This window comes from Mixophyes fleayi, chromosome 3 (genome assembly GCF_038048845.1).
Source record: "Mixophyes fleayi isolate aMixFle1 chromosome 3, aMixFle1.hap1, whole genome shotgun sequence".
In the NCBI taxonomy this organism is placed as follows: domain Eukaryota; kingdom Metazoa; phylum Chordata; class Amphibia; order Anura; family Limnodynastidae; genus Mixophyes; species Mixophyes fleayi.
Genome location: NC_134404.1, coordinates 134,122,946 through 134,150,912, shown reverse-complemented (window position 1 = coordinate 134,150,912; position 27,967 = coordinate 134,122,946). Strand labels below are relative to the sequence as shown.

Genomic DNA, 27,967 nt, shown 5'->3' with positions numbered 1-27,967 from the left:
CATATCATTACTCTTTTAGCGTTATCTTTATGTAAATTGTCTATATATTTCTTTTGCTTTTATTGACCGATATGTGAATCCACATCTAGTTGTACCAATTATTGAATCTAATAAGTGCTGGTACACCTTTAGGTAACCTGCATCTCACCTGTATGTGACTCTGCAATAGTGAAGTAAATCTAATAATGGCTGAGGATGATAAAAAATACAATTTATTAAAACCATATACACAAAATGCAATCACATAAAACAATATGGATCTATTCATCCAAGGAATGAACTAATATATCCCATAGAATTAGAGACCAATAGTGGACCCAACATACAAATCCCAATCAGACTTGGCTGCTATAGGTAGTGGCAAAGGTGTGAATCTGTATAAGTCCAATTTAACCACATTCAGATCTCCAGATAACGTTCATAGTATTTAGGTGATATAGGTCGGAATGTAATAACTGGAATAGTCCAAATATAGCACCGTCACTATTGGTTCACAAATTATCTTCCTAGCTTGCAGGTCCAATGGAAGTCCAAATTTGCTTCTAAGGTGACTCGAGCATTAAATCATTGAGAGCACTGGTAGCATAAGTCGCAATAGATGCACTGCGAGACCTGATGTGAGCCAAATAATACTTGCTGTTTGATGCCAAAATGGGGGACAACATATATAACAATTGTGTATAATCGTTTGACAATCACAATAGACTTACTAGTGTTCCAATCCTACATGTCTATAATCTATATATACACACATTACTGCATGTGAGATAAAGTCCAAATAGGTGGGAACTCCGATTAGCATAACAATCTGACGATATCGATAACACGGAAAGGGGTCCATAACTTGCTTATTGATATACACATGTATACATACTAGAGATGGTCACTGACCCCAGTGTTTTGGTTTTGGATTCGGTTTTGGATCTGGATTACCGTCGTGTTTTGGTTTTGGTTTTGCAAAACCGCCATTGCGTGTTTTGGTTTTGGTTTTGGTTGGTTTTGTTTTGCTATTTTTTTTGGAAAATCCATGTTTTTGGGCCTAAATTAACCCAATTTAGTGCTCCAACTGTTTTAGAGACAAGTAATCTAATTGTTGAGGTAATAAATCATCCAAAAAAGCAGTTTAATTCTTCGTTGGTAGGCCTATTCTACACACAAAACAGATTGTCTTCCTCTCCATCTATGCATATTGGCAATGCAGCCATCATCTTTGAATGTATATTACACCCTACACTTATAGTTAAATATGTAAAGAAATGGAAAAAGCCAGTTTGGTTTCTGTCTCTCAAGGCCCCCCTCCACTTGTATAAAATACCAAAAAATTCAGCCATTATAGACTGTACAATATTAATTGACATGGAGAAAGACAGTTTGGGGTCACTCTGTCTCTCTAGGCCCCCCTCCACTTGTATAAAATACCAAAAAATTCAGCCATTATAGACTGTACAATATTAATTGACATGGAAAAAGCCAGTTTGGTTTCTGTCTCTCTAGGCCCCCCTCCACTTGTATAAAATACCCAAAAATTCAGCCATTATAGACTGTACAATATTATGAAAAATGGACAAAGCCAGTTTAGGGTCACTCTGTCTATGACACCCTACCCTTAAGGATAAATTGCCCTAACAGCAGCCTTTCAAGATGGTATGTGATATGGAAATGCCACAAGTCCCTTTCCTCTTTGGGGGTAGATTGCACCCTACACTTACATAGAAAGTTTTAAAAAGATGTTATCGGCATCATCTTCAGCTTAATCCTCACCCTCATCAGTGTGTACGTCATCATCACAGACTATCAATTCATCGCCGCTTGAATCCGCCATTAGAGAACAGTCAGTGCTTGGATGTCTTGGATGGTGAAGGCCTTCCTCGTGGAAGATGTAGTTCATTTTTATAAACATCATTTTCTCCACATTTTTGGGAAGTAACCTTCTACGGCGATCACTGACTAAGTTCCCTGCTGTGCTGAACACTCGTTCAGAGTACACACTGGAGGGTGGGCAGCTTAGGTATTGCAAAGCAAGTTTGTACATGGGTTTCCAAATGGCCTGCTTTTCTTCCCAGTAAGGAAAGGGACTGTCTGACATTTCCATATCAACTACCTCTTGAAAGTAATCCTCCACCATCCTTTGCATATTTATACTCATATTGGATGGAGTTATGGGCAAAGTGACACATTTTTTTGAAAAATCCTTCAAACCAGCCCAGATGTTAAATTGTTCTGGTCTGCCCCCTGTGTCTTCCCTGCTTCTTTTTTGGAAATTTAATTTTTTACGAGCAACAGCTTGAGAAAGTGAAGGAGGACACGTCGTCAAGCCGAGGCCCAGTTCAGCTGAGCAATAGCTCCTTGCAAAAGTTCACATCTCGCTCATTTACAAGTAAAGACTCAATGTAGGTTTTAAACCTTGGATCAAGCACAGTGGCCAAAACGTACTGATCCGAGTTCAAGATCTTAATAACTCGAGGATCATTGTGAAGCGAATTAAGTACTTGATCGACAAGGCCAAAATACTTTGCTGAATTGCTTGCTTTCAGCTCCTCCTTCATTTTCTCAAGCTGATTTTCCAATAGTCTAATTAAAGGAATGACTTGGCTCAAACTAGCAGAGTCTGCACTGACCTCACATGTCACAACTTCAAATGGTTTCAGCACCTTGCACAGCACTGAAAGGATTCCCCACTGTGCAAGAGTGAAATACATCCCCCCTCCTTTCCCAATGTCATGACTTGTGCAATATGCTTGGATGGCTTTGCGCTGTTCCTCCATCCTCTGAAGCATGTACAGGGTGGAATTCCACCGAGTTACCACCTCTTGCTTAAGTTGGTGGCAGGGCAAGTTAAACTGCTCTTGGAGCTGTTGTAATCTCCTACATGCTGTGGCTGAATGCCTGAAATGGCCTGATATTTTACGGGCCACCGAAAGCATCTCCTGCACCTCACGGTTATTTCGTAGGAAGCTCTGCACCACCAAGTTGATGGTGTGAGCAAAACAGGGAATATGTTGGAAATCACCCAGCTGTAATGCTCGCACTATATTGTTGGCGTTATCTGAAATGACATACCCTGGGGAGAGTCCGAGTGGTATAAGCCATGCATCAATCACATCTCTCAGTTTGCGTAACAAATTGTCAGCCGTATGCCTGTTAGTGAAGCCGGTGATACAAAGAGTGGCCTGCCTGTGACAAATGTTACGTAGTGGTGTACATGCTGCTGCTGTTCCTGCTGGTGAAGGTGAATGACCAACCCAGTGGGCTGTCACAGTCATATAGTCTTTGGTTTGGCCACTTCCACTTGTCCACATATCTGTGGTTAAGTGAACAGTGGGCAGAATGGCATTTTTCAGCGCAATCTCTACATTTTTACACACTTTTTGGTATAGTTGTGGAATAGCTTTACGGGAGAAATGGTGTCGCGATGGAATTCTGTAACGCGGACACAAAACCTCAATTAACTGTGAAAAACCAGCTGCGTTTATTGTGGAGATTGGACGCAGATCTAACACTAACATTGCAGCCATGGCGTCTGTGATTCGCTTGGCGACTGGGTGACTGCTGTCATATTTGCTTCCCCTCGCAAATGATTGTTTCACAGTTAATTGCTGAAATGTAGGACTGCTCATTTTATTAACCTGCCTCTGGGATGACGATTCACCCCCAGCAGCAGCAACAGCAGCAGCAGGACTAACGCTTTCTTCAGAGGAATCAATAATAGTGCCGGAGTCATCCAGCCTTAAGTGGGATGCCGGGCTAACTCCGAGCGCTACTGAGGATATTGATGAGGATGGTGTGGTGGGTGTATTTTGTAGCCGTCGGTATGTCGGTGAGCGGAGGGTCTTAGCTGATGAGAGAGTGCTTGTATTCTTTTGGGAAGAACTTTCAGCTTTTCCCAACACTTTGCCATGAACTCTCGTTAAATGGCGTAACATAGACGAGGTTCCAAGATGGTTAAGGTCCCTCCCTCGACTGACTGTGGCTTCACATACACTACAAATGGCTATACAATTGTTGTCTGGATTTGGGTAGAAATAATTCCACACATAAGAAGTGGATTTTTTTGTTTTATGCCCAGGCATGACAATGGCCTTTTTCTTGTCACGTGCCAGAACTGCTGCCACTGGTGCAGGACTTACACAAACAACCTCATCCTCATCAACATCCTCATTAGCGCCCTCGTCGCCTACACAAATCTCCCCCTCATCCTCTTCTAATTCCAAAGTGGCATCCTCAATTTGGGTATCACCGGCTATCGGGCTATTAAGGCACACATCAGCAGAATGCTCACGATTAGACATCCCACTGTTGGATGGACTCTCCACAGGGATTGTTGTCATTTGTGAATCAGAGCAAATATTCTCCTGTAATGCCTCACTGTTATCTTGCAGCTCGGCTTTGACGCGTAACAGTAGTTGTGCACCAATTGTAGGCTGGGTAACTTTTTGGGATCTGCCACTAATAGCCAAAGGTGAAGGCCTCATTCTCTCTTTGCCACTGCGTGTGTAGAATGGCATGCTTGCAATTTTTTTTTTATCGTCACTTAACTTTTGCTCAGTTACACTTCTTTTTCGCTTCAATACAGTAAATTTTTTTTTGGTTTTTGTTTTTTGCACTAATTTGAAAACACTCTGTTGTTTGACATCGCCTTGGCCAGATGACGTACTGGGAACACTAACATCAGGACTGGTGACAGAACCTGGTTGCTCATTCAGATCATATGTGGACTGCTTTGAATCCATTCTGAGCGCAAACCACTGGGGAGTGCTAAAAATTATTTAGTAGATACTGCTGACAGTTATGACTTTTGACAGCCAGAAATATTAATGCACAATTAGGGAGGACACCCCAAAAGCACTGAGGAGTGCTAAAAATTATTTAGTAGATACTGCTGACAGATATGACTTTTGACAGCCAGAAATATTAATGCACAATTAGGGAGGACACCCCAAAAGCACTGAGGAGTGCTAAAAATTATTTAGTAGATACTGCTGACAGATATGACTTTTGACAGCCAGAAATATTAATGCACAATTAGGGAGGACACCCCAAAAGCACTGAGGTGTGCTAAAAATTATTTAGTAGATACTGCTGACAGAAATGACTTTTGACAGCCAGAAATATTAATGCACAATTAGGGAGGACACCCCAAAAGCACTGAGGAGTGCTAAAAATTATTTGGTAGATACTGCTGACAGATATGACTTTTGACAGCCAGAAATATTAATGCACAATTAGGGAGGACACCCCAAAAGCACTGAGGAGTGCTAAAAATTATTTAGTAGATACTGCTGACAGATATGACTTTTGACAGCCAGAAATATTAATGCACAATTAGGGAGGACACCCCAAAAGCGCTGGGGAGTGCCAAATATGAAGAAAAAATAATAAACCTCTATCCTCCTCTCTGCACTAGCGATTTTGGTTAGAGCAATTGCAAGAACAATATTGTATTCTCTGTCCCTGCTCTAATTAGCCTATGACTACACCCTGCTCTCTCCCTCTGTCAAATGGCGATGGATTGCTGTGGAGGCGTGTATTTATAAAGTTGAAGTATCGCGAGAACCGAGCCCCGAGATCCGATGACGTCACAATGACGTTCGGCCTCGATTTGGATTCGGAATGGGCGGGAGAGTACTGAGCTGCTCAGCTCGGTACTCGGATACCCAAAGTTCGGGTGGGTTCGGTTCTCGGAGAACCGGACCCGCCCATCTCTAATACATACATACATACATACATACATATACATACATACATACATATATATATATATATATATATATATATATATATATATATACACATACACACACATATTTACACACATATACACATGTGTAACCAACAATGGCAGTATTGCCCCTCCTCTTGATGGGGTTCCCTGAGGACTCAAAATATAATAGGGTCTAATCATCATCGGGATGATCACCCTATCATGATCAGACCAGCACGCAGGAGGGACAGTGTTTCTACCATACTAGGTGTTCTCAGGTAGTCCCCTAACCTGTTACTTACCTAGCTCCACCTTGCTTGGATTCCAAGATTGGGCGGGTTTGGGCAAGCCAAGGTGGTATGACTGTAGATCACATGTCTCTCCTGCAACTGAACTATTAACGACCTTAATAAACTGTGAGAAATCGTACCCAATGCTACTGATACTGACCCATACTTGCCAATATTGTGAGATCTATGGCATTAGTATATGTATACATCAAATTCAATATGGAGTCCTTTTGGTATTGGGGTCTTGAGGTTGTAAATGGCCTTAGTTTCCTCCCTATTTAATTTTGCTACTTCTTTTGGTTTGTGATAAGACAAAGACACACAATAAAATATGTTGTTGTACAACAATGTCCTTATATCTTATTTATGTATTGAATTTTAGAAAATGACAATGTGGTTAAATAAATAGAATTTTGAACACTGTGAGCAATCTGCTCACAATGAAGTGAGCAAATTAGCCATGTTTGAGTATACCCATAAGTAGTACAAGACAGAGGGGAAAGAAAAAGCAAGTTTTTAAGACACAGAATCCACAAAAGAAACTAAACTGAAGGATAATATTTTGTCAGGGCTTGCAGATCCTCAATACTGCCTCTCTCTCTACAAGATAATTTAATGCAGCATTTATAAATGGACATGTGTCCATTCTCATTAACATCTAAACTTCCTAATGTCTTTTATATGTTGTTCTTTTATGATTTTTGAGATAGGAACAACAAAATCAAACAGAAACACAAAACACACATGGATATAAAGACACATTTGTAGTTATGCAATGCATACAGTACAATAAATGTCAAGACATAATGCATGATTCAGCCAATGTACCATCATGCCAAAGCAATGGAATAAAAGTGTAAAAGAGGGTAATAGTGTATATGTGTGCATGGTGACCTTTTTCATTTGATTCAATAGATCATCATTAAATAAGTAACTGCATTTTGCCAACATGAGAATTTACATCCAATTCATGAATACCATATACTCACAAACTAAGAATAAGCATTGTGTGCAAAATACAACATTCCCTCTATTTGCATTGTGCCTATAACCATGGCACACCATTTTTCAAGTGTAGTAGATACATTAGATCACTAGTATCTGGTAATCATTGATTTTGCGGAATTAAGAAACTGAGGGATTTAGGTCCTTCTGAATTTTTATGGTGACAAGGAAGATTTATGCAACAAAACCCCTGGATCTTTGAGGAAAATAAAACTTAAGTAAGTTTCATATGTAAAATGGATTTTGTTTCAGTTTAACCTCCATCTGAAAACAAAACCACCACCATCTGTACTGTTGTGCCAACCTCAGTGGTGTATCTCCAACATAAGGGGGTAAATGTATCAAGCTGAGAGTTTGAAAAGTGGAGATATTGCCTATAGCAACCAATCAGATTCTAGCTATCATTTTGTAGAATGTACTAAATAAATGATAGCTAGAATCGGATTGGTTTTTCAAACCTGCAGGAAAACTCTCAGCTTGATACATTTACCCCAAGGTGTCTTATACCAGCACGTCAGTAATTTATAATTACATGCTTGTGTTTTGCTAATGATCTCTGAGGCAAATGTGTTTTCCATCATATGTGACCACTGTTTCTCTAAGTAAAGCCATATCTTTTTACCAGTTTTTTTTTATAAAATATGGCAGTGGTTACTCACACTTGTATAAATAAAATGTAGAAATTGCATGGGTTAAGGGATGGAGTAAGCATAAATTCTGGCTATTACAGAGCTAGAGCAAACCACTTACTTTTCTTCTATGATACTGCTTATCTATTAATAATCATACCACTTTTACATTTCTCTACTAAAATCTTACTCAGTTTAGCTTAATTTATGTATTACAATAATGAAGAGAGTGAGGGGATGTAAGGATTTTTTTTTTTTATTAAGTTGTCACTTTTGTGTTGGAAAACAAAAATTCTCTTGAAAATACAGGTGCAAATCGCATATGCATTGCAGGAGGTGCACACTGCACATTTATGAACGACACTTAATATAACACAAATGTTCCAAACATAAAAAAACACAGGATTCTACACAAAAATGAATCTCCAGATGGTACCAAACACCTGACTAGCCGCATAGGATTTTCCCCAATAACCATCCTTCCTGTTTCATCCAAATAAAGATATCTACTGTGTTTATATTGGCAGTAGCTAAATATCTAACTCCATAGCATTGGAAACCTCAAAACAGAAGATTGGAATAAAATGTCAATGATATAAATTAGTTTTGCTGGAGAATCTAATACGTGAAAAACATTAACAACCAAGACTTGAACACCGTCTTACAAATATTACAATCTATTTGCTAAATAAATATCTGACTAAATCAATTCTATATATAGAGGACACAAAGTAAAGCTCCCTATATACATTTCCCTTATTATTATTATTAGTTATATTATTTACTTTTACTTGTTCTTCATACTTAGTTTTGATTTCATTATAGATGTGGAAGCTCTATGTGCAATAGTTTGTAAACCATTTAATTTTGTTTGAAAATCAAGGAAAATCAAAGGCTATTTATGCAATTTTTGTATAGATCATGCCATAGAAAAATGTAAATAAATACCCACTCTGAAATGACCCATACTGTCTATTATGCGGCATTACGTTTGTCCCCAGTCCCAGGTTTCATCACTGTGCGCTCTGGGGAAAGTGCAAGCAGTTGTGTAAACAAGACAACCTCCAGCACTCCAACTGGTAAATATTGCTGACTGACATTTGTACACTGGACTGTGTAGACAGCCAAGCACTCTTCACCAGTTAGAGTTCCATAGACTGTCTTAGCCACAAGCTTTTAGCTCTGATTGCTGTAATGTCATAATGTTTTATTGTAATTCCCTTTCAATAAATATTAACGTATGAAGACTAGGGGGTAAATGTATCAATATGGGGGTTCTTCAACACCCGCGTGTTCAGCCTCTTCCGCGATTAAATTTCAAGCGGCGCTGCATTGTAAAGGGAAGTTAACCCTTTACAATGCAGCGCCGCTTGAAATTTAATCGCGGAAGAGGCTGAACACGCGGGTGTTGAAGAACCCGCATATTGATACATTTACCCCTAGATCTTGAAAACTGCATCTCACTACAACAGTGGCAGTGGTTAGCATTACTGCCTCACAGCACTGAGGTCATGGGTTTGATTACAACTAGGTTTCTATCTGTGTGGAGTTTGTATGCTCTCCCCGTGTTTGTGTAGGTTTCCTCCAACACACCAAAGACATAAAGGTAGGTTAATTGACACCCCACAAAATTCACTCTAGTATGTGTGTGCATGTGGTAGGGAATACAAATTGAAAGCTCCACTGTGGCAGGACTGAACTGAATGATTAAATAATCTCAGTAAAGAGCTGCATAATATGTAGGTACCATGTAAATAACTGTTAATAAGTAATTCTAATATGCAGGGAAAAAAAACAATTATAATGTGCACTTGATCAATACTAAATACATTTCCAGGGTCAAATCATTAAAAAAGGGACTGTCCCTGGAAATTAGAGACAGTTAGCAACTATGCAGTGAGTTTAATTGTTATATGTAGCTGTACACAGAATTTTTAATACATAACATGCAGTTTTTGTCAAAAACACCTTTAAAGAGCAACTAAACTTAAAAAACCCAAAATCCACTATACTTACAGTCATAACTAACTGTAGATAGATAATGCTATCAGTTGTTTATAATTTTCTACATATAAAGTTTTCTTTGCTCCCCCTTTCCACCAAAAGTCACTGCCTACACAGTTGTAAGTAATTTATAAATGCACCTGATGAAAACGCAATTTTGGGTGTAGGTTCTGGCCTATTTTTATTTGCAATCTCTCCAAAGCTCTCAGTTGTTTTAAAATTGTATTATTTAATATGTGCATCACAATGTCATTAATAAAAATAGATATATGTAGTGAGCAGTAAGTATTGATGGTGGAGTGGGTACTGAATTTTAGGATTAGAAAGCCCACCTTAGGAAAATGGTGACCTGTGTAAGGGATTGAAAGACAAATAGGTTACTTTCTTATTTGGATTATTCTTCCATGGTCTGCTGCAAATAGATCATAAAATAATACAATAGCTGCTGTCAATCAATCAATCTCAAATAAGAGTACCGATTAATAAAATGACAGGTATCTCATAATCCTTAATAAATCATTAAAATATAAAATATGCTCAGTAATTGAGAATAATGGTCCAATTTTCTTCAGCAGAACTAACCACGAGATGTAGATGGCACCCTGCGACAAACACTGCTGAGAGAAAGGTTTTATCATTACTAGAGATGCTCGGGCTCAGTTCTCCGAGAACCAAGCCCAGCCAAACTTTGCAGATCCGAGTACAGAGCCGTTGCCTTTGAAGTGAAAACGAGGCAAAACGTCATAATTGCGTCGTTGGATCTTGCGAGTTTTGGATTCTATAAGTACCGCCCTCCATGAAGATCCAGCGCCATTTTACAGAGAGACACATAAGGGATAGCACGGTTCTTGGCAGTCTCTATTGCAGTTGGGCAGCGTCATATCTAAAACAGAAAGAGGAGGGATGGCAGTTTTCTTAAAAGTCTCCAGTTACATTCTACTGAGTTATAGCTCACGCAGAAACAGGAGAGGTCCCAGTGTTGTTGCCAGTCTACGTGACTGTCACACTCCGTTCTCCGGCTGTATCTACCAGGGCTCCTAAACATTGACTGTCCCTTTAAATATCTCTTCTTAGTACAGGCTGTCAGCTATGTCTTGTATCTGTGATTAGTTCACCTGTGTGTTGGTCAGTTCTGCTATTGGTCAGCCTCGCTTTATAAGGACCCTCCTTTCACCTGTGCATTGCTGGTTCTTCAAGTCATACCTGACCTGATTCTGATGCCTCCTCTGTGTTCCATATCTCTGTGGTAATCGTGCTTCTATACTGATGGGTGTCTGGTTTATGCTGACCTCTACACATTGAGTGCTTACCTGTGGGTTTTGCTGTGATTAACACTGCCAACGCGGCCTGCATTGCTATCGTTGACGTGTTCCACGTCTTCGTGGTAAGCTGAACTTCTTCGCTGCTGTGTGTCTGTACTTTGCTGATCTCAACATATCTGTTCCGCTGCTACTGGTTATCGCTGTGATCTACATCCACTGCCTGCTCCATCTGTACTACTGATTTCTTCCGTTATGTTCTACATCCCCGTGGCAAGCTGTACTGCTTTGCGGCTGTGTGTCTGGACTCAGCTGATCTGAATGTACCTGCTCCGCTACTAGTGGTAATCGCTGTGATCAACATCTACTGCCTATTCGGCCTACACCGCTGACTACTACTATTATGTTCCACATATCTGGGTAATTGTTGTGACCAAGTTCTATTGTCCACCTGCTCCGCACCATTGACTTCTGCCGCTGTCTTCTACATCTTCATGGTAAGCTGTGCCACATCGCTGCTTGTATCTGGACTTTGCTAATTGCTATACATCAGTTCCACTACTGTGGTAATCGTTATGGTCAACGTTCGCTAATCATCTTGTCTGCATCGCTGATTGCTGCCGTTTCGTTCCACATCTTGTGGTAAGCTGTGGCTCATCGCTGCTGTGTTTCTGGACTTTGTTGTTCTCCATGCACCAGTTCCACTACTTGTGGTAATCATCGTGATCAACATCAGCTACCTATTCCGCCTGCATTATTACTACTGCTGCTTTGTTCCATCATCCTGTGGCGGTTACCCGTGGGAACAAAGTTTGATATTTATGTCATCTACATTGATGTCTATGCAGGCTCGTTGTTATCTTTATAGTGAGCTGTTACTTATCGCTGCTGCATTTGGATTCATTGAACCGTTTACCTCCAGTGATTCATTGAACTTTGTATTGTGTTCCACTCCTCAGTGGTATAGTGGTATTTGCTATTAGCCTTCAGTCTGCATTATTGATTTTTATTTATGGTCTCTATTCCCTGTATATTATCCGTTATCATCATCTACAGTGTACTCAACCTTCAGTGAACTTTGTACTATATTTTACAATAAAGTGGTAATCGTTATTATCACCATTTGATGTCCAAATTGGATTACTTCTGTTATCAAGTATTCTCCATTTGTCTCACTGGGAACTTTCCTAGAGGGCTGCAACCTGCAGGGTGGAAGCCGCTGAAGTCCAAATTCCCTTGCAGCAGTATCTGGTGAAGATCTTCCACCTTGTTACACTCCGCGCCTTTAGGGAAGTCTAGCCAACTCCTACTGAGACAACAGGATCTCACTCATCTGTTTGTGAGCTCCCTGACAGTGCCATTGCTCCACTGCTAATTGTCATTGCTGAAATAGAAATAATAGGGCTGTCAGTGTTCTTAAAAGTCTCCAGTTACATTCTACTGTGCCATAGCTCATATAGAAACAGCAAAGGTGGCAGTGTCCTTGTCACTCTCCAGTCTCAGTCATGATACTAATCCCTCTACGTTCATGAGCTAAAGCCTATGTTCAAGTGCATAGTCGTTTTAATTCAGGGAAACAAAAATGTAAAAAAAAGCTTGTACCTTTTTTTTTTTTTTTTAAAAAAAACACCTCTCTAATAAAGGTGAAAGTTTACTGTAGAAAAACATAAAATAGCCAACATGCTATTATACCCAAAATATTTACAAGCATAATACTTTGATGTAATTGCTGGTAACGGTTTTCCCCATGGAATTTGTAGTTCATTTTACGACAGAGCTGTCACGATTTTTGTCAATTCTTTTACACCAGACCAAAATGTTGTGCTGACCCATCTGCATAGCCGGATTAAGGGGGGGCACAGGGGGCATGTGCCCCGGGCTCCCCTCTCGCCGAGGGCCCCCCGCCGCTGCGCGCATAACCTCTGATGATTTTTTTTTTTCCTTTTATTTTTTTCAATGGCGGCGTCGGCGGGGGGGGGGGGGGGTGGGGGGGTTGCGGGCGGCCAGGTTCAGGGCTCCCTTCGTTGGTGGGGGGAGCAGGGAAGCAAAAAAAAAGATATACTCACCTCGTCCCTCCTCCTCCCTCCTCTCTGCACTGTTAACACTGAATGACAGGCGTGATGTCATCAAGGCACGCCTGTCATTCAGTGAGGAGCAGCGCGCAGAGGACCAAGAAGACAGAAGAGAAGAAAGAAGCTAAAAGAAAGGTAAGTAAAAAAAAGAAAAGGGAATAATGCAGAAAGGCACAGTATGGAGGAAAAAGGGGTAGAAGAGAGGCACACTACTGAGGATAAAAGGGGGAGAAGAGAGGCACAGTAAGGAAAAAGGGGTAGAAGAGAGGCACACTACTGAGGATAAAAGGGGGAGAAGAGAGGCACAGTAAGGAAAAAGGGGGAGAAGATAGGCACAGTAAGGAAAAAGGGGGAGAAGAGAGGCACAGTAAGGAAAAAGGGGGAGAAGAGAGGCACAGTAAGGAAAAAAGGGGGAGAAGAGAGGCACAGTAAGAAAAAAGGGGGAGAAGGGAGGCACAGTAAGGAAAAAGGGTGAGAGGCACAGCATGAGAAAAAAGGGGAGACAAAGGCACAGTATAAGAAAAAAGGGTGAGAGACACAGCATGAGGAAAAAGGGGGGGAGAGAGGCACAATAGTGGGGACAATTAATTAATTTAAGATGGGGTGGCTTGGGCGCTACTGAATGTGGGGGTGAGTTTGGGGAGAATGGGGTCCCTTTATTAAATGTGTCTATGAATTATTTAATGGCAGTGACGGTTGCGGGAAATAGGTATATTTCTGAAATGTAAATACTATTAATTTATTGCTGGGGCTGTTTGTAGGGAGGGAAATAGGTTTATTTATTAAATGTGAATGCTATTTTAATGTTGGGGCTGGAGGAAGGCCTAATTATTAATCATGGGTGGTACTGATTTAACGCCGGGGTGGCTGTAATTTTCTAAATGTACCCATTTTTTTTTCAAATAGGGCCCCTAACATTCCAGGATCTAGATAAGCCACTAAAGAAACCTGCAGCACAGGTGGTGAAAGTGAGAAGAACAGGTAGGAGAGAGCAGCAACGTCTGTGAAATGTTGTGATTCTAGTGGGACAATCCCAATTTTTGGTGACCGTTCAATGGTGTACACAACAATGCAGGGTTTTTTTGTCTGTAGGAGGGTGGCCTGGCCATGCCCAATGATGCATTATCAATGGTATTTTAATTTGCGGTATCGTTGCTAGTTTTAATGTGCATTATAAATTTTATTTTTAAAGTGCGGTATCATTGCTAGTTTTAATGTGCATTATAAATTTTATTTTAAAAGTGCGGTATTGCTAGTTTTAGTTGGATATTTGTGTAGCTGACGACGGCGCTAATGAGGATGATGATGAGGATGATGTTGCTTGTGTAAGTTCTGCACCAGTGGAAGCAGTCCTTGCCAGTGATAAGAAGAAGGCCTTTGTCATGCCTGGGCATAAGACCAAAAAATCCACCTCTTATTGTGGAATTATTTTTACCCAATCTTGACAAAAGTTGTCTAGCCATTTGTAGCGTTTGTAAAGCCACACCAACAACACCTCCCTCATCAATATCCTCACTAGTGATCGAAGTTAGTCCTGCATCCAAGTTGCTAAGGCTAGACGACTTCTCGCCTATCCAGGATTGCAGCTGCTGAGGGTGGATCTTCAACTCAGAAGTAGACCAAGAAGAAGACTACTAGTAGTTTACAACAATTGACTGATAAACAATCCTTTGCAAAAAGAAATGAAAGCTGTCACAGAAACCATGACGACTATGCTAGTATTAGATCAGCATCCAAAATCCACAATTAATACAGCTGGATTTAGACACTAGGGGTCGGTATTCCCATAACTGCAGTAAATGGGGGCCCAGGGCATTAAAGGTATGATGGTACAGACATCATACACTCCTGTGGATGTAGTAAAGGAAAGAGAAGGTAATGTGGCTGTTAGAGGAATCCATATCATCTTCAGAAAGGCAGGAATGCCAGATATATGGTCATTGGATCCTAGAAGATGAGAGACTTTTTATATGGATTACCAGGAATAAGAAAGAACACCAAGTATCAGCATGGGTAAGGGCATGTAGACAAATAGAACAGAAACAAATGGTATAGGATGGTGATTGATGCACCTATTGTACCCAACCCACATACCCCCCAAATCAGATCCCTGCAGAAGCAGAGTATTTTACTGTTATAGATCTGCAAATGCATTCTTCTCTGTCCCTCATACATAGGACAGCCAGCTTTGCTTAGCATTTACACATCAGAGAAAACAATACAGTTGAACTAGATTTCCACAGGGGGGAGCCACGTCACTCTCAGTATTTTTAGAAGCAATAAACCTCATTTTAAAGGGATGGAGACCACAATATCCAGCCACACAACTGCTCCAATATATAGATGACTTACTACTCGTTGCCAATCGATTGAGGGGTGTCAAGAATAGACTATATCATTAATTAACTTGTTATGGCAGCAACATTGCAAGGTATCACCCACAAAAATACAAGCAGCACAGAATAAGGTAATATTTTTAGGACATTGCATCTCACAAGGTACCAGACACTTCACACAGGACAGGATAACTGCAATCCAGCAGGTAAAGCCACCACAGAATACCAAGGAATTGAGGGCATTCCTAGGTTTGGTAGGGTACTGCAGGGAATGGATTGCCGGAGCATCCCTCCCAATGCAACCCCTCTATGATGCTCTTAGTGAGGTAAAAGGGTCCAGGATATATCTAACTGAATCACAACTAACAACGTTTTGAAACATTAAATCAAGCCATTGTGCAGGCACCAGCGTTAGGATTATCACAATTTGATAAGTCATTTACCTTGTTCTGCAATGAATCTAAGGGACATGCACAAGGAGTCCTGTCACAGGAACATGCACATAAACAGAGACTGCTGGCTTAGTACTCATTACAACTAGACAGTATCATAAGAGTAGTCCTGTACTGCATAAGGGCGGTGGCAGCTGCAGCCTTGCTAAAAGATAAAGTGGCAGACATAGTACTAGACCACCCCTTAACGATACAGGTCCCACATGCAGTTACAGAAATACTAATCCAAGCAAGAAAGAAGCATCTGTCCACAGCTAGGCTCACTAAGTACGCAGTGTCATTATTAAGTTCCGCAAATGTAACAACTAAAAGGTGCAGAGTTTGGATTCCTGTTTCCAATTGAAGCAGATTCAACAGAGGGGAGAGAGGTGGATGGGGACCTACCCACCCTTGATGAATCAAGAAGGGACGAATGTATCAGCACCAGATAAAATACACACAACATTTTTTCTTTTCTGAGTCACATGACTGTTCTGAACTAATGAAACTAGAAATGAAGGAGTTAGAAAATGTGACAGATGTCCCTATACCTAATGCAGATTGGAACTTATTTGTTGACGGCTCCAGGTATTATTATGAAGGGTCACCACACACAGGGTATGCTTTGACCACCCTGGAAGAGAACTTGATACAACAAGCACTCCCACCCTCCTGCTCAGCATAGGAGGCAGAGTTGCATGCACTCACTGAGGCATGTATAATTGCAGAAAACCAAACAGCTAACATATACACAGACTCCAGGTATGCATGTGGGGTGGCCCATGACTATGGGCCAATCTGGAAGAGCAGGGATTCTGCAGGTTCAGCAGGAAAACCTATCAAGCATGCAGAACAAATAAGGGCTGTGTTTAGAGATTTGCAGCTACCTAGAAAGGTAGCCATATTGAAAGTCCAGGCACACACTAATTAAAAGACTAGGGAGGCTAGAGGAAATGCCAAGGCAGATATTGCTGCTAAATAGGCAGTCCTTTTGCCCATGGTACAGGTATGTCACATGACGCAGGGTGAAAACCCTGCAGAGCCTGTATCCCTTGAAATACTGCAGAAGTTCCAGGAACAAGTCTCCTCAATAGACAAAAAGGCCTGGGAAAAGGAAGATGTCACATGTCAGGGAGGGCTCTGGATAACAGATGATAAGTATTGTCTACCCAGAAGCCTATACCCTATGATGACTCAATTGGCACACAGGCTGGTCCACAATTCTAAAGAAGCTATGACCAATATTGTGTTAGGACACTGGATTGAACCAGGATTCAATGCAGCTGCGACTGCATATGCAGCAGCCTGTGTTATATGTGAAAAATACAATCCAGGTCATGTAGTGAAAACACCACAGAAGAACACACCAAAGCCTTTGTACCCATTTCAGAGATTTCAGATTGATTACATACAGCTTCCTAGGGTAGACACATATGAGTATGTCCTTGTGTGTATAGATCGATTCTCAAATTGGCCAGAGGCCTGGGCAGTGGCTAAGGCAACAGCTAAAAACACCACCGAGAAACTGATAAGTAAAGCAATTTACCTGAAACAATAGAATCAGACCGAGGATCACACTTTACAGGGGAAGTAATGCAAAATATAATGAAGGATATGGGGATATAGCAATGGCACATTAAAGTTAAAAATTCAGAAAATGATTGCAGAAACAGGAAAAACCTTTAGCCAGAAAGAAGCATAGGTTGTCACCTTATGAAATATTGTTTGTGGGGGCCCCCAAGACAGGGTGTAATTTTCCTCAGCAATTGCAACATAATCATGCAGATCTAACTGATTAATATAGCTTACAAAGATAATGACTAATGTGCACTTTTAAGTTTTCTCCTTAATTCTAGATCCAAATATTAATACATGAACCCATGCCTTACAGCAAGGAGATTGGGGCTACCTAAAAAGGCACGTGAGGAAAACTTTGGAACCCAGATTTGATGGTCCATACCAAGTGATCTTGACCACTCCAACTTCTGTTAAATTAGGAGGAAGAGACACCTGGGTCCACGCATCTTGCTACAAAAAACTGAAAATTGAATCACCATGAATCCTTTTCTTGTGATAACGTGCATAGTACTAGTAACAGTACAAATAATATATATACAGATGTATACGCCAGGAAATAAACTCCAGAATGCAGACTTAACCAAATGTGCAGGGATGATATGGAATAAAACAAGTAATCAAAAAGAATGTGCAAAGGTAAAATGTAGGGACGGGAAGAAGCAGAAGATTCCATATACCTGTTGTAGGTTAAACTTTACATTTACTGGTGGCTTTGGGTTTGTAGAAACAGCAGCGAAGAATGAACCCTATTATTTTTGGCCACCAGGGGAAAATGATACTATGATCATGACTAATAGTACTCCCATCATATGCTGCACTGAACTGTTTGTCAAATTAAAAGGGTATAACCAAGCATGGATAGAAGTCCTCAAGTATGTAAATGGCTCCAATAAGAATAATTATACAGTACCAATAGGAAGAGCATGGAAGGGAATTGGGGATTTATAGATGATGTGTACCAACAGTAGTGAGATACCAGGGGAGTATGTACTCATGGAAAAACTATACATATTAGACCCCAAGCCAAGAGTTATTAATGATACTCTAATCAAGATGCCCTCTACTTGCAGAAATATAGAAACTAGGAAATATGCAACCCAGCACACTTTCAATATCACATTCCCTCTTGATCCCAAATGCCAAAATAGGTAGAAAAGGGAGTGGTATGATACATTATTGGGGGCAACAGGTACTGGAATGGGGGTACTTAACAGAATAGACATAGAAACATTGAGTAATAAGATGAGTGCAGCAGGAGAAGATATAAACAAGGTAATCACCATGCAGGCACAGTGGATGTCTACAGTTTTCATGCCTTTGCAGAAACTAATATTATGGGACAAAGAATATATGCAGATATTTAATGCAACATTTTTCAATTCCTTAGGATTAGATGTAAATATCTTCCTGATGTTTAACTGGACTGAATGATCAATTAAAACACTATCAGAAAATACAAAAAAGTAATGCTCAAACTCAACTAATGACTAACAATGAACTGGTATATAGAAATATGTTTAATGTTTGTATAGATGCAAACCAATGGAATGGGTGTGAAGTGTACAGAAAACCGATGCACAGTAGGTTTTCAGACATACAGTATATGGAGGACCGAAACAATGTGTAAATTCCTAATATTACATATTGGATCACAATTATGGACCCCACAGATAAAAGGGGAATATATAGATGATAAAAACAACAAACATAACTTAGGACTGTGTTAAAATACAGACAATGGAACAGTGTGCTCTGAAAACACTCAAGTTTATGAACCTTGTAAGTTAGAACATCTGACTAGTGTCTGTAATTTGGAGCTTCATAACAGGAGAAATGATATGTTTATAGAAGTAGTACAAATAGAGTGCTTAGTAACCCATGATAAACAAACTACAGAAATGTATAACTTGACTAATCCATTCTCAGGATTCATCCAAAATGTTACTCATCTAATGTGGAGAAATGAGACCTATATATTCTACAAGGATATGAAAGACAATATATATCAGCAATTTATCCCAATTAAACTACCCTCCCATAACTTGACTATTAATTTTCAGATGATAATCAATGCTATAAACAACAACCAGCGCCTGGCAGAGCATATAGCACAGGTAAACTATTCAGCTAATCATGCACAAATGCAGATGATAATAGAAGCACAGGAATTAATATATGTAGTTCATCAATTAAAAGATAACCTGCAACACCATTGGTGGGATGTGTTCACAGGTAACTCCCCCACTGCAACAGGTAATTTTAGGGTAATGCTCCATCCAATACTGGTAATAATAGTGGTTTTAATCCTGTCGATTGTGTGGAATTGTTATTTGTCCTGTAAGTTTAGAAAAATCGTTATTCAGGCCATGATACCAGTACCAACATATTTTAATCAAACTCAAAAAGTATGTAACTCATATAAACGGAATAACCCCTATCAAAGAAAGATGACGTGTGTACTGCAGTGAAATACTGCTAGGGAAAGAAGAAATGATGCAAGGGTACCTTCTCTGGTGAATGATTGATTCTCTACTCACATGGAGACATTAGGTCAAAATCTTTGTAAAAGTAACTGGAGGAATAAAAAAGTAACCCTGTATCATGACATGAAAGGAAGGGTCAGGAAACACATGCATATTTGTTTAGTAGAATAAAAAGAGGGGATTGTGAGAGTATAAAACAATGAATAGTTATTAAAGGTACAAAGATATGTGTAAAGTACCTTAAAAAGCTATAACTACAGATATGAGAACTACGCCCTTGACGTAAGAGTTGAAGAAAAAACAAGTGTTTCCCATGGAACAGAGACAATAACAGGATGCAAGACTAAAAACAATGGCCTGAAACACATTTTGCAGTACTGGACAAAGGATATTGCCTTATATCTACTTACTGTTGCAAAGAAAGATTTGTATAGCTAAAGAAATTTCCTTATATGTACTTGTTTTTAACCAGTTAATGCTTGAGCTTAGGTATAGATAAAGGAATAATCTGAGAAGTCCCTCAGAGCTGATTCTGAAACTACAACTACTTGTCTGTGTTTCATTTCATCCTCTTCAGTCGACAGTTAGGAATTCAGGTTATCAGAGATAATAGGGGCACCAAGCCTCGGTACCCCCACAGTAACTTACAGAGCCTGAGGCACTGAAGGAGACGTAGAGACTAGGCAGGAGGTGGTTGACATGGGAACGTAGGTGGCTATGATAGTGAAGGGATCAAAACACAAGGAAAGAGGGCCATGCTTGTGAGAGCTTACAATCTAGAGGAAAGGGGCAGAAATAAAGAGGGCGACATGCTGTAGGTGACACCGAGTAGCGGTGGGGAGAAGGGGCAGGTAGACCTTTATGGGAAGGTGAAATTTTAGGCCACATTTGAAGTTTAATTGGCCATGGAATGACATTCACCATGAATGAAGTAACCAGTGGGGATGAGAGGCCATGCTTGTTGGCAGAGTGGAGAGTGTGAATAAAAATGTGTCTGGAGATGTAGGGGGGTGCAGAGTGGCTAAGGGCTTTGAAGGGCAGGCATTTAAACCGGACTCTATAGGGGAGGCAAGTCCTGTCCTTATCTACTTCCTCCACCTCTCCTGATTCTCCACACCTAAAAGAGGGAATTTTCAAATGGTATTTGTGACTGGATCACTTATAAGTATCTTATGGTATAAATTTATTTAAGGGAAATAGCGCAGGACGCTAATTTATATAATAGCAACTGCACTTATTTTAGATATTGTATATATATTGTGGTAAAGGAAATCTTTATTCCTGAGACCAGGGAAGAAACTCGTTTGTTTTAACCTTGCTAGAGGAAATGCATGATTTATGAGGTATATATCTGATACAATAAGCCTTTGTGAAGGAAGTCTTTTGTGTATCGTGATTTGGGGAAATTACTTGTTTGGGGTTTTGTGACTTTCTTTAGGAATGTGCATTCTGCGACTGTCTGAAAAAAGGACCCATGTTAATCTCATGGTAATTAGACCTTTTGATGTGTGAGGGTCCAGCACCTGAAGGCACAGGAAGGTTTAATTGGACGCGCTACTAGATTACCTGCATCTAAAAACAAGATGCAGGAAATCACAGCAAGTTTTAGGATATCACAGATAAGTGTAAATATTGTTAGCTTTGCATTGCATGTAAATCCATGTTTGGGTAAACAAATTGCATCCTGATTCTAAAAATAGCTCAGACCTCAGGGGGCTGGCTTACCCTTTAGGCTTTGTCCAAATCTGTATAAAAAGCACAGTCTTGTATTGAAAAAGTTTTGTATTGTTCCACCTGACCTGATCACTGATACCTACAATCAGTGTGACTGCAAATAAACATCACTTGCTTCAAAGACCTGCTCGAAAACATATTCCATGCTGAAAATTCTGTGACCTACAGATTAGACCAGTGTTGGCTAACCTGTGACACTCCAAGTGTTGTGAAACTACAAGTCCCAGCATGCTTTGCCAATATATAGAAGCTTATTGCTGGATGGGTATGCTGGAACTTGTAGCTTCACAACACCTGGAGTGTCATAGGTTAGCCAACACTGGATTAGACTCAAAATCTAATCTTTTTCCAGCTGTCTGAGGTTTGGACCCAGCTCTGCCCGCTGTACAGCAGCTCTGGCCAGTGTGATAGGCCAGGGGGGATCCATCCACAGCAACCCAGATAGGAAGAGGTCACGAGTACCAGCCCAGGAGCACCAGTAACGGGGTACATTAGCAGCATCAGTTATCCAGAAGAAACCCGGTTCTGGATGCTGCCAGTTGTGGCAGCATTTGTAAGCCCCTCCTACTGCGGTGAGAGGGCACATTTGGGATAACGAAAGGGAACGGTGGCAAAGTAAGCCCAGCCGTTCTCAGCAACAACAGACATGGTGGCATAAGCGGTCCATCCTGTCACAGTATTAATTCCTGATACACTTCTATCTCTAAATTTAAGTTGGTAGTACAATGGAAGGTGTATCTTAACATCATCCTTGAACAACAGGATTGGTCTAACATATATAAATTTACATTTACGGTGTCAAGATTCATGAACCACATTAAAATTTTCTATATATTGAATCACAGATTGTACATAGTCCCAACTACTTTACACAAAATGTATCCATGTTTTTCTCCTCTCTGCTAGTGAGAGTATAATTTAACAATCATATTTTTTTTTTTCTCTTTGGACAGAAATACAAGCATTGTTCAAAGATGTGCTTAATAATATAATTACTACGCCACAAATGGCATTGCTTAAAGCATTCTCTACTGACATTACTCAGAGAAGATACATATTTATTTGGGCAAATACTAGGCACAACAAAAGTTTCAATCACCTAAGTCTGACAAACCAAAGATATACCTTTAAGAGTTAACGGTTAGACCGGCGGTTCCCAAAGTGTGCGCCGCGGCTCCCAGGGGTGCCGCGGCGCTGTCACTGGGGTGCCGCGAGCCAGCCATAGGAAAAAAAAGAGAGCACATAAACTTACCAATCCGCGTGGCGCCGGGACCCAGCAGACTCCTCTCTCCCGCAGCAGCTGTCACTGACATCGATATTCAGTGACAGCTGTGGGAGAGAGGAGTCTGCTGGGTCCCGGCGCCGCGTGGATTGGTAAGTTTATGTGCTCTTTGATTTTTCCTATGGCTGGCTCGCGGCAGAGGAGTGAGAGGGAGTGTGACAGCGGGGCAGAGGAGGGTGACAGCAGGGGCAGACAGAGGGGCAGAGGAGTGTGACAGAGGGGCAGAGGAGTGTGACAGAGGGGCAGAGGAGTGTGACAGTGGGGCAGACAAAGGGGCAGAGGAGTGTGACAGAGGGGCAGACAGAGGGGCAGAGGAGTGTGACAGAGGGGCAGACAGAGGGGCAGCAGCGGGGCAGACAGAGGAGTGTGACAGAGGGGCAGAGGAGTGTGACAGCGGGGCAGAGGAGTGTGACAGCGGGGCAGACAGAGGGGCAGAGGAGTGTGACAATGGGGCAGACATAGGGGCAGAGGAGTGTGACAGAGGGGCAGACAGCAGGGCAGACAGAGGGGCAGAGGAGTGTGACAGAGGGGCAGCAGCGGGGCAGACAGAGGGGCAGAGGAGGGGGACATCGTGAGAGGGGCAGTGGAGAAGGGGCATCATGAGAGGGGCAGTGGAGGGGGGACATCGTGAGAGGGGCAGTGGAGGGGGACACAGCGTGACAGGGGCAGAGGAGGAGCACATCGTGAGAGTGGCAGTGGAGGGGGACACAGCGTGACAGGGGCAGAGGAGGGGGACACAGCGTGACAGGGGCAGTGGAGGGGGACACAGCGTGAGAGGGGCAGTGGAGGGGGACACAGCGTGACAGGGGCAGTGGAGGGGGACACAGCGTGACAGGGGCAGTGGAGGGGGACACAGCGTGAGAGGGGCAGTGGAGGGGGACACAGCGTGAGAGGGGCAGTGGAGGGGGACACAGCGTGAGAGGGGCAGTGGAGGGGGACACAGCGTGAGAGGGGCAGTGGAGGGGGACACAGCGAGAGAGGGGCAGTGGAGGGGGACACAGCGTGAGAGGGGCAGACAGCGTGAGAGGGGCAGTGGAGGGGGACACAGCGTGAGAGGGGCAGTGGAGGGGGACACAGCGTGAGAGGGGCAGACAGCGTGAGAGGGGCAGTGGAGGGGGACACAGCGTGAGAGGGGCAGTGGAGGGGGACACAGCGTGAGAGGGGCAGTGGAGGGGGACACAGCGTGAGAGGGGCAGTGGAGGGGGACACAGCGTGAGAGGGGCAGTGGAGGGGGACACAGCGTGAGAGGGGCAGTGGAGGGGGACACAGCGTGAGAGGGGCAGTGGAGGGGGACACAACGTGAGAGGGGCAGTGGAGGGGGACAAAGCATGAGAGGGGCAGTGGAGGGGGACACAGCGTGAGAGGGGCAGACAGCGTGACAGAGGGCAGAGGAGGGGACAGCGTGACAGAGTGCAGAGGAGGGGGGGACAGCGTGACAGAGGGCAGAGGAGGGGACAGCGTGACAGAGTGCAGAGGAGGGGGGGACATCGTGAGAGAGAGCAGAGGAGGGGGGAGACATCGTGAGAGGACAGAGGAGGGGGGACATCGTGAGACAGGGCAGAGGAGGGGGGACATCGTGAGAGAGGGCAGAGGAGGGGGGACATCGTGAGAGAGGGCAGAGGAGGGGGGACATCGTGAGAGAGGGCAGAGGAGGGGGGACATCGTGAGAGAGGGCAGAGGAGGGGGGACATCGTGAGAGAGGGCAGAGGAGGGGGGACAGCGTGACAGATAGCAGAGGAGGGGGGACAGCGTGACAGAGGGGGCAGTGTGAGAGGGCAGTGTGTCTGGATGCAGAGGGGACAGTGTGTCTGGATGCAGAGGGGGCAGTGTGTCTGGATGCAGAGGGGGCTAAGTGCCTGAGGGCAGAGTGTCTGGATGCAGAGGGGGCATTTTTGCATACAACTAAATAAGTATTTCGTCCTGACCTAAATACTTATTACATTTTTTTGACCCAACTACTTCTAAAACAGGACTGCTCAATAATTATTTTGGAGGGGTGTCTTGAAAAAATTTGGAGACTCTAAGGGTGCCGCGAACTGCAAAAGTTTGGGAACCACTGTTAGACTGTCTTTGTTCAAAAAGAATGTCAGACGAAACTAAGCAGTTTCTGTTTAGAAAGAGCTTATTTTGTTTTGGAGATTTGTACTTCGCTACATGCTGAAACAGTACCATGGAAGCTACACAGCTCTCTATCACTTGTAGAACCAAGGCTGTACGACGTATATAGATAAGGCACCTGCTTATTAGACAAGGATTCTAGAAATACTTTATATCATTATACCCACATCTAATCTATTCTGCTTAGCCTTGAGATATGTATTTTTCTATTCGTTTGCATATTACCATATATTATACGCCTGCGTGATTGTGATATGTCTAAGTAATGTGAACTTCAAAACTGATATCTTTTGTCTGAGTAAAACAGAGTTCTTGCAAACAGCAGACCTGTATGTTTCTTGGCTCTTCGGCTGGCCAATTAATCTGATAAACCTTATCTGATCATTGACCACTCAAGAAATATCGCCATCACTCTCTATACTCAAGATAGTTACTAAAATTAACAGGAACTTTGTAACGGAAAATACACCTGCTTAGATTATTCCATCAATCCTTGTTCTACCTAACACTCTATCTCTGGGGTAAACAACTTCAGGTTTGAGCAGTCAGGAACATAGCAATTTAAAACAGGTCATGTGTATATGTAAATATATATAATGTTATCCTAATTTATTTATTTTTTTAAAACACTGTAAAGTTACGTGATGGTCATCATTATCATGTATCTTTATACAAACACTTAAGGAGGCGCATGTCTTCTGTGGCGCCCTAGGAGGCGTATCTTGAGATGCAGCCTACTCTAAGGAGGTATTATCTCCAAGGAAGTTGTACACAGCTTATGCTTATATAGCCCCTCAGCGGCCACAAGTACAAGTTATGGGTAACTGAAAATTTCACTTTGTATTATTGTGCATGGATAGTAAAATAAAGTAGATTTTTGCAGCCCACAGTGGCGCTTACGTCCAACTCTAAAGCAGGCCCTGTGTGTTACTCCTGTGTTAATAACTTATTGCCATTAGTCCATCCAGTAGTCCATCACTGCCTTTCCTCACTCTTTTTGTTTTAAATGTTCTTCCCCACGATTGCAAAAACTCAATAAAACGTATTCAAATAAAAAATATATGTGTGATACAACCAGATGTGTTGAGTTTGTGGAAAAGTCCCTTTACAAATTGCCAGACACTAACAAATACATTTTGGTGGATCTTCCATATGGAAAAGATTACTATTACCCCTAAGGCCAAATTAAAAGTATGAACTAATTTGGTTGCCAAAGATTTTTAAAATGTCATCACGTTCTTACAATGGAACGGTCTGCTGCTGTGTTTTTTCCCCTCAAATTTAGTTTTAGGTGAATTTTACTGAAGAATTATTTTGCAATTATCTGATTATAGATTTAGATAAAACCTAACACCACAACCCCTCCACACTCAAATAATAAAACAAACATGTAATGTATGTACTGGCATTTCTTTTGTTAGGCAACGTTATAATCTGAAGACAAACAATATATTAAAGTATGTGACTTTGTATTGCCATGTTTTCAAATTCTGTGTTAATTTTACTTTCGCATGGGAAACTTGCTGATATTACCTTCAGTCCTGCCAACATGGCAACATTTTTGCGCACCATAAGCCCCTAAACAAACCTGGACACAAAAAAAATACATAAAATACTGTTAGTATCTGTAAACACTGAGCTGACGTGCTATCATCTCCCATGCTGTGTCCTCTGCTTTATGACCTTTATCACAGGTGTGAACCGGACAATGTCATACACCTATTATTGACTGTATTTTTTACATTCAAACAAAACTACTGTGCTCACTGCAGTTTGGATACAGGAATGGTGAGGAGAGATGTGCTAGGGGACCTGTAGTGAGGTTGAATAGTGGACCCTTCTGGGGATGCAGAGTCTAATCACCACCCCTGTATCGAGCAGACATGCCTAAAAGGATGCTTGATCTTTACCATGGGATGCCCAAATGACAATGACCCATAGCTATCCAAACTAGACAGCTGTTGATTAAAGAAAAGTATTGAACTCAATTAAAGCCGTTGTACAAAGGATATGTAGCCATTCACAGTGGAAATTACAATCTAAATTCCCTAACCCCGTTCCTCACACACACATTAGGGTACATTTTGTCAGAAGCCAATTAACCAACCTTTGTGTTGGTCTTTTATTTGGAGTCTGTCAGGAAACCGCAGCACCTGCAGGAATCCACACAAACACAGGGAGAACATACAAACTGCACATAAATAGGCTCCTGGTTGGAATCAAACTCATAGACCCAGCGCCGTGAGGCAACAGTGCTAAGCACTGTGCGACTCTCCTGCCCCTAGCACATGATAATAGAGAATAGAGTTATCACGTGGTGAGCCAGTTCAATAGCAATGTGATGAGTAAAAGTTGACTCTGAAAGACAGATAGAATGGGGGGAAAGCATTCGTCAAGTATAAGTTCTCATTGCTAGCTATGCCTCTGTAGAAATCCCGTATTGTGGAGAGACACTTCAGGCAAGGAGTGTTTTATTATATTTTCATCATTATCAACTAGGTCCAGCATGATTAGCTTTCCACATTGTTGAATTACAATAATTAGCTATTGCCAGAACTCTGGCTCTGATTGAGAGGTGAGAACTTATACTTAATCAGCACCTTTCCCATGCTATCAGATGCAAATTAAATACATCACAGTGAGACATTTGATACTCACTATTGAGCAGATATTATTCCCTGTTGGATGAGCTCAGATCAAGTGGTGCTTTATATATATATATATATATCCCGATAAGTTAGTTCCCATAGATGAGCATTATCCATTATTTGAGACTGAAATCTGCTGCTCTTTTGTCAACTTTTTATATTGAGTGTCTTCTTAATAACTTACTGTGGACACTGTATAATTTACTGAACAACTCTACAGGTATTGTTATACTTGATATAATGAATATAATGTATAATGTCACTGTGATACTTGCCAATATTTAAGATTGCATATGTATTTAATAGAGAATAACATATACTTTGGATTCCCCTTTCTATTCACTTGAATCAGATAAATAAAAGAACTCCAATCAGACCAGTATACAGTGCAAAGCAC

General features: G+C 41.6%; 2 long non-coding RNA genes across 4 annotated transcripts in view; both read right to left on the bottom strand.

Annotated features, from left to right (window-relative positions):
• LOC142144026 (uncharacterized) overlaps window positions 1–27,967 on the bottom strand; it is a 995,146-nt gene that overhangs the window by 513,279 nt on the left and 453,900 nt on the right. The window lies entirely within an intron of this gene.
• The window catches only part of LOC142144019 (uncharacterized), a 42,927-nt gene that overhangs the window by 13,559 nt on the left and 1,401 nt on the right, over window positions 1–27,967 (bottom strand). The window contains exons 3-4 of one of the 2 annotated variants that reach the window (XR_012689635.1): window positions 26,456–26,510; window positions 149–189 (exon numbers count right to left, since the gene is read on the bottom strand). This is a non-coding gene — a long non-coding RNA (uncharacterized LOC142144019). The remainder of the gene's footprint in view (window positions 1–148; window positions 190–26,455; window positions 26,511–27,967) is intronic. The other variant, XR_012689634.1, reaches the window with a different exon arrangement.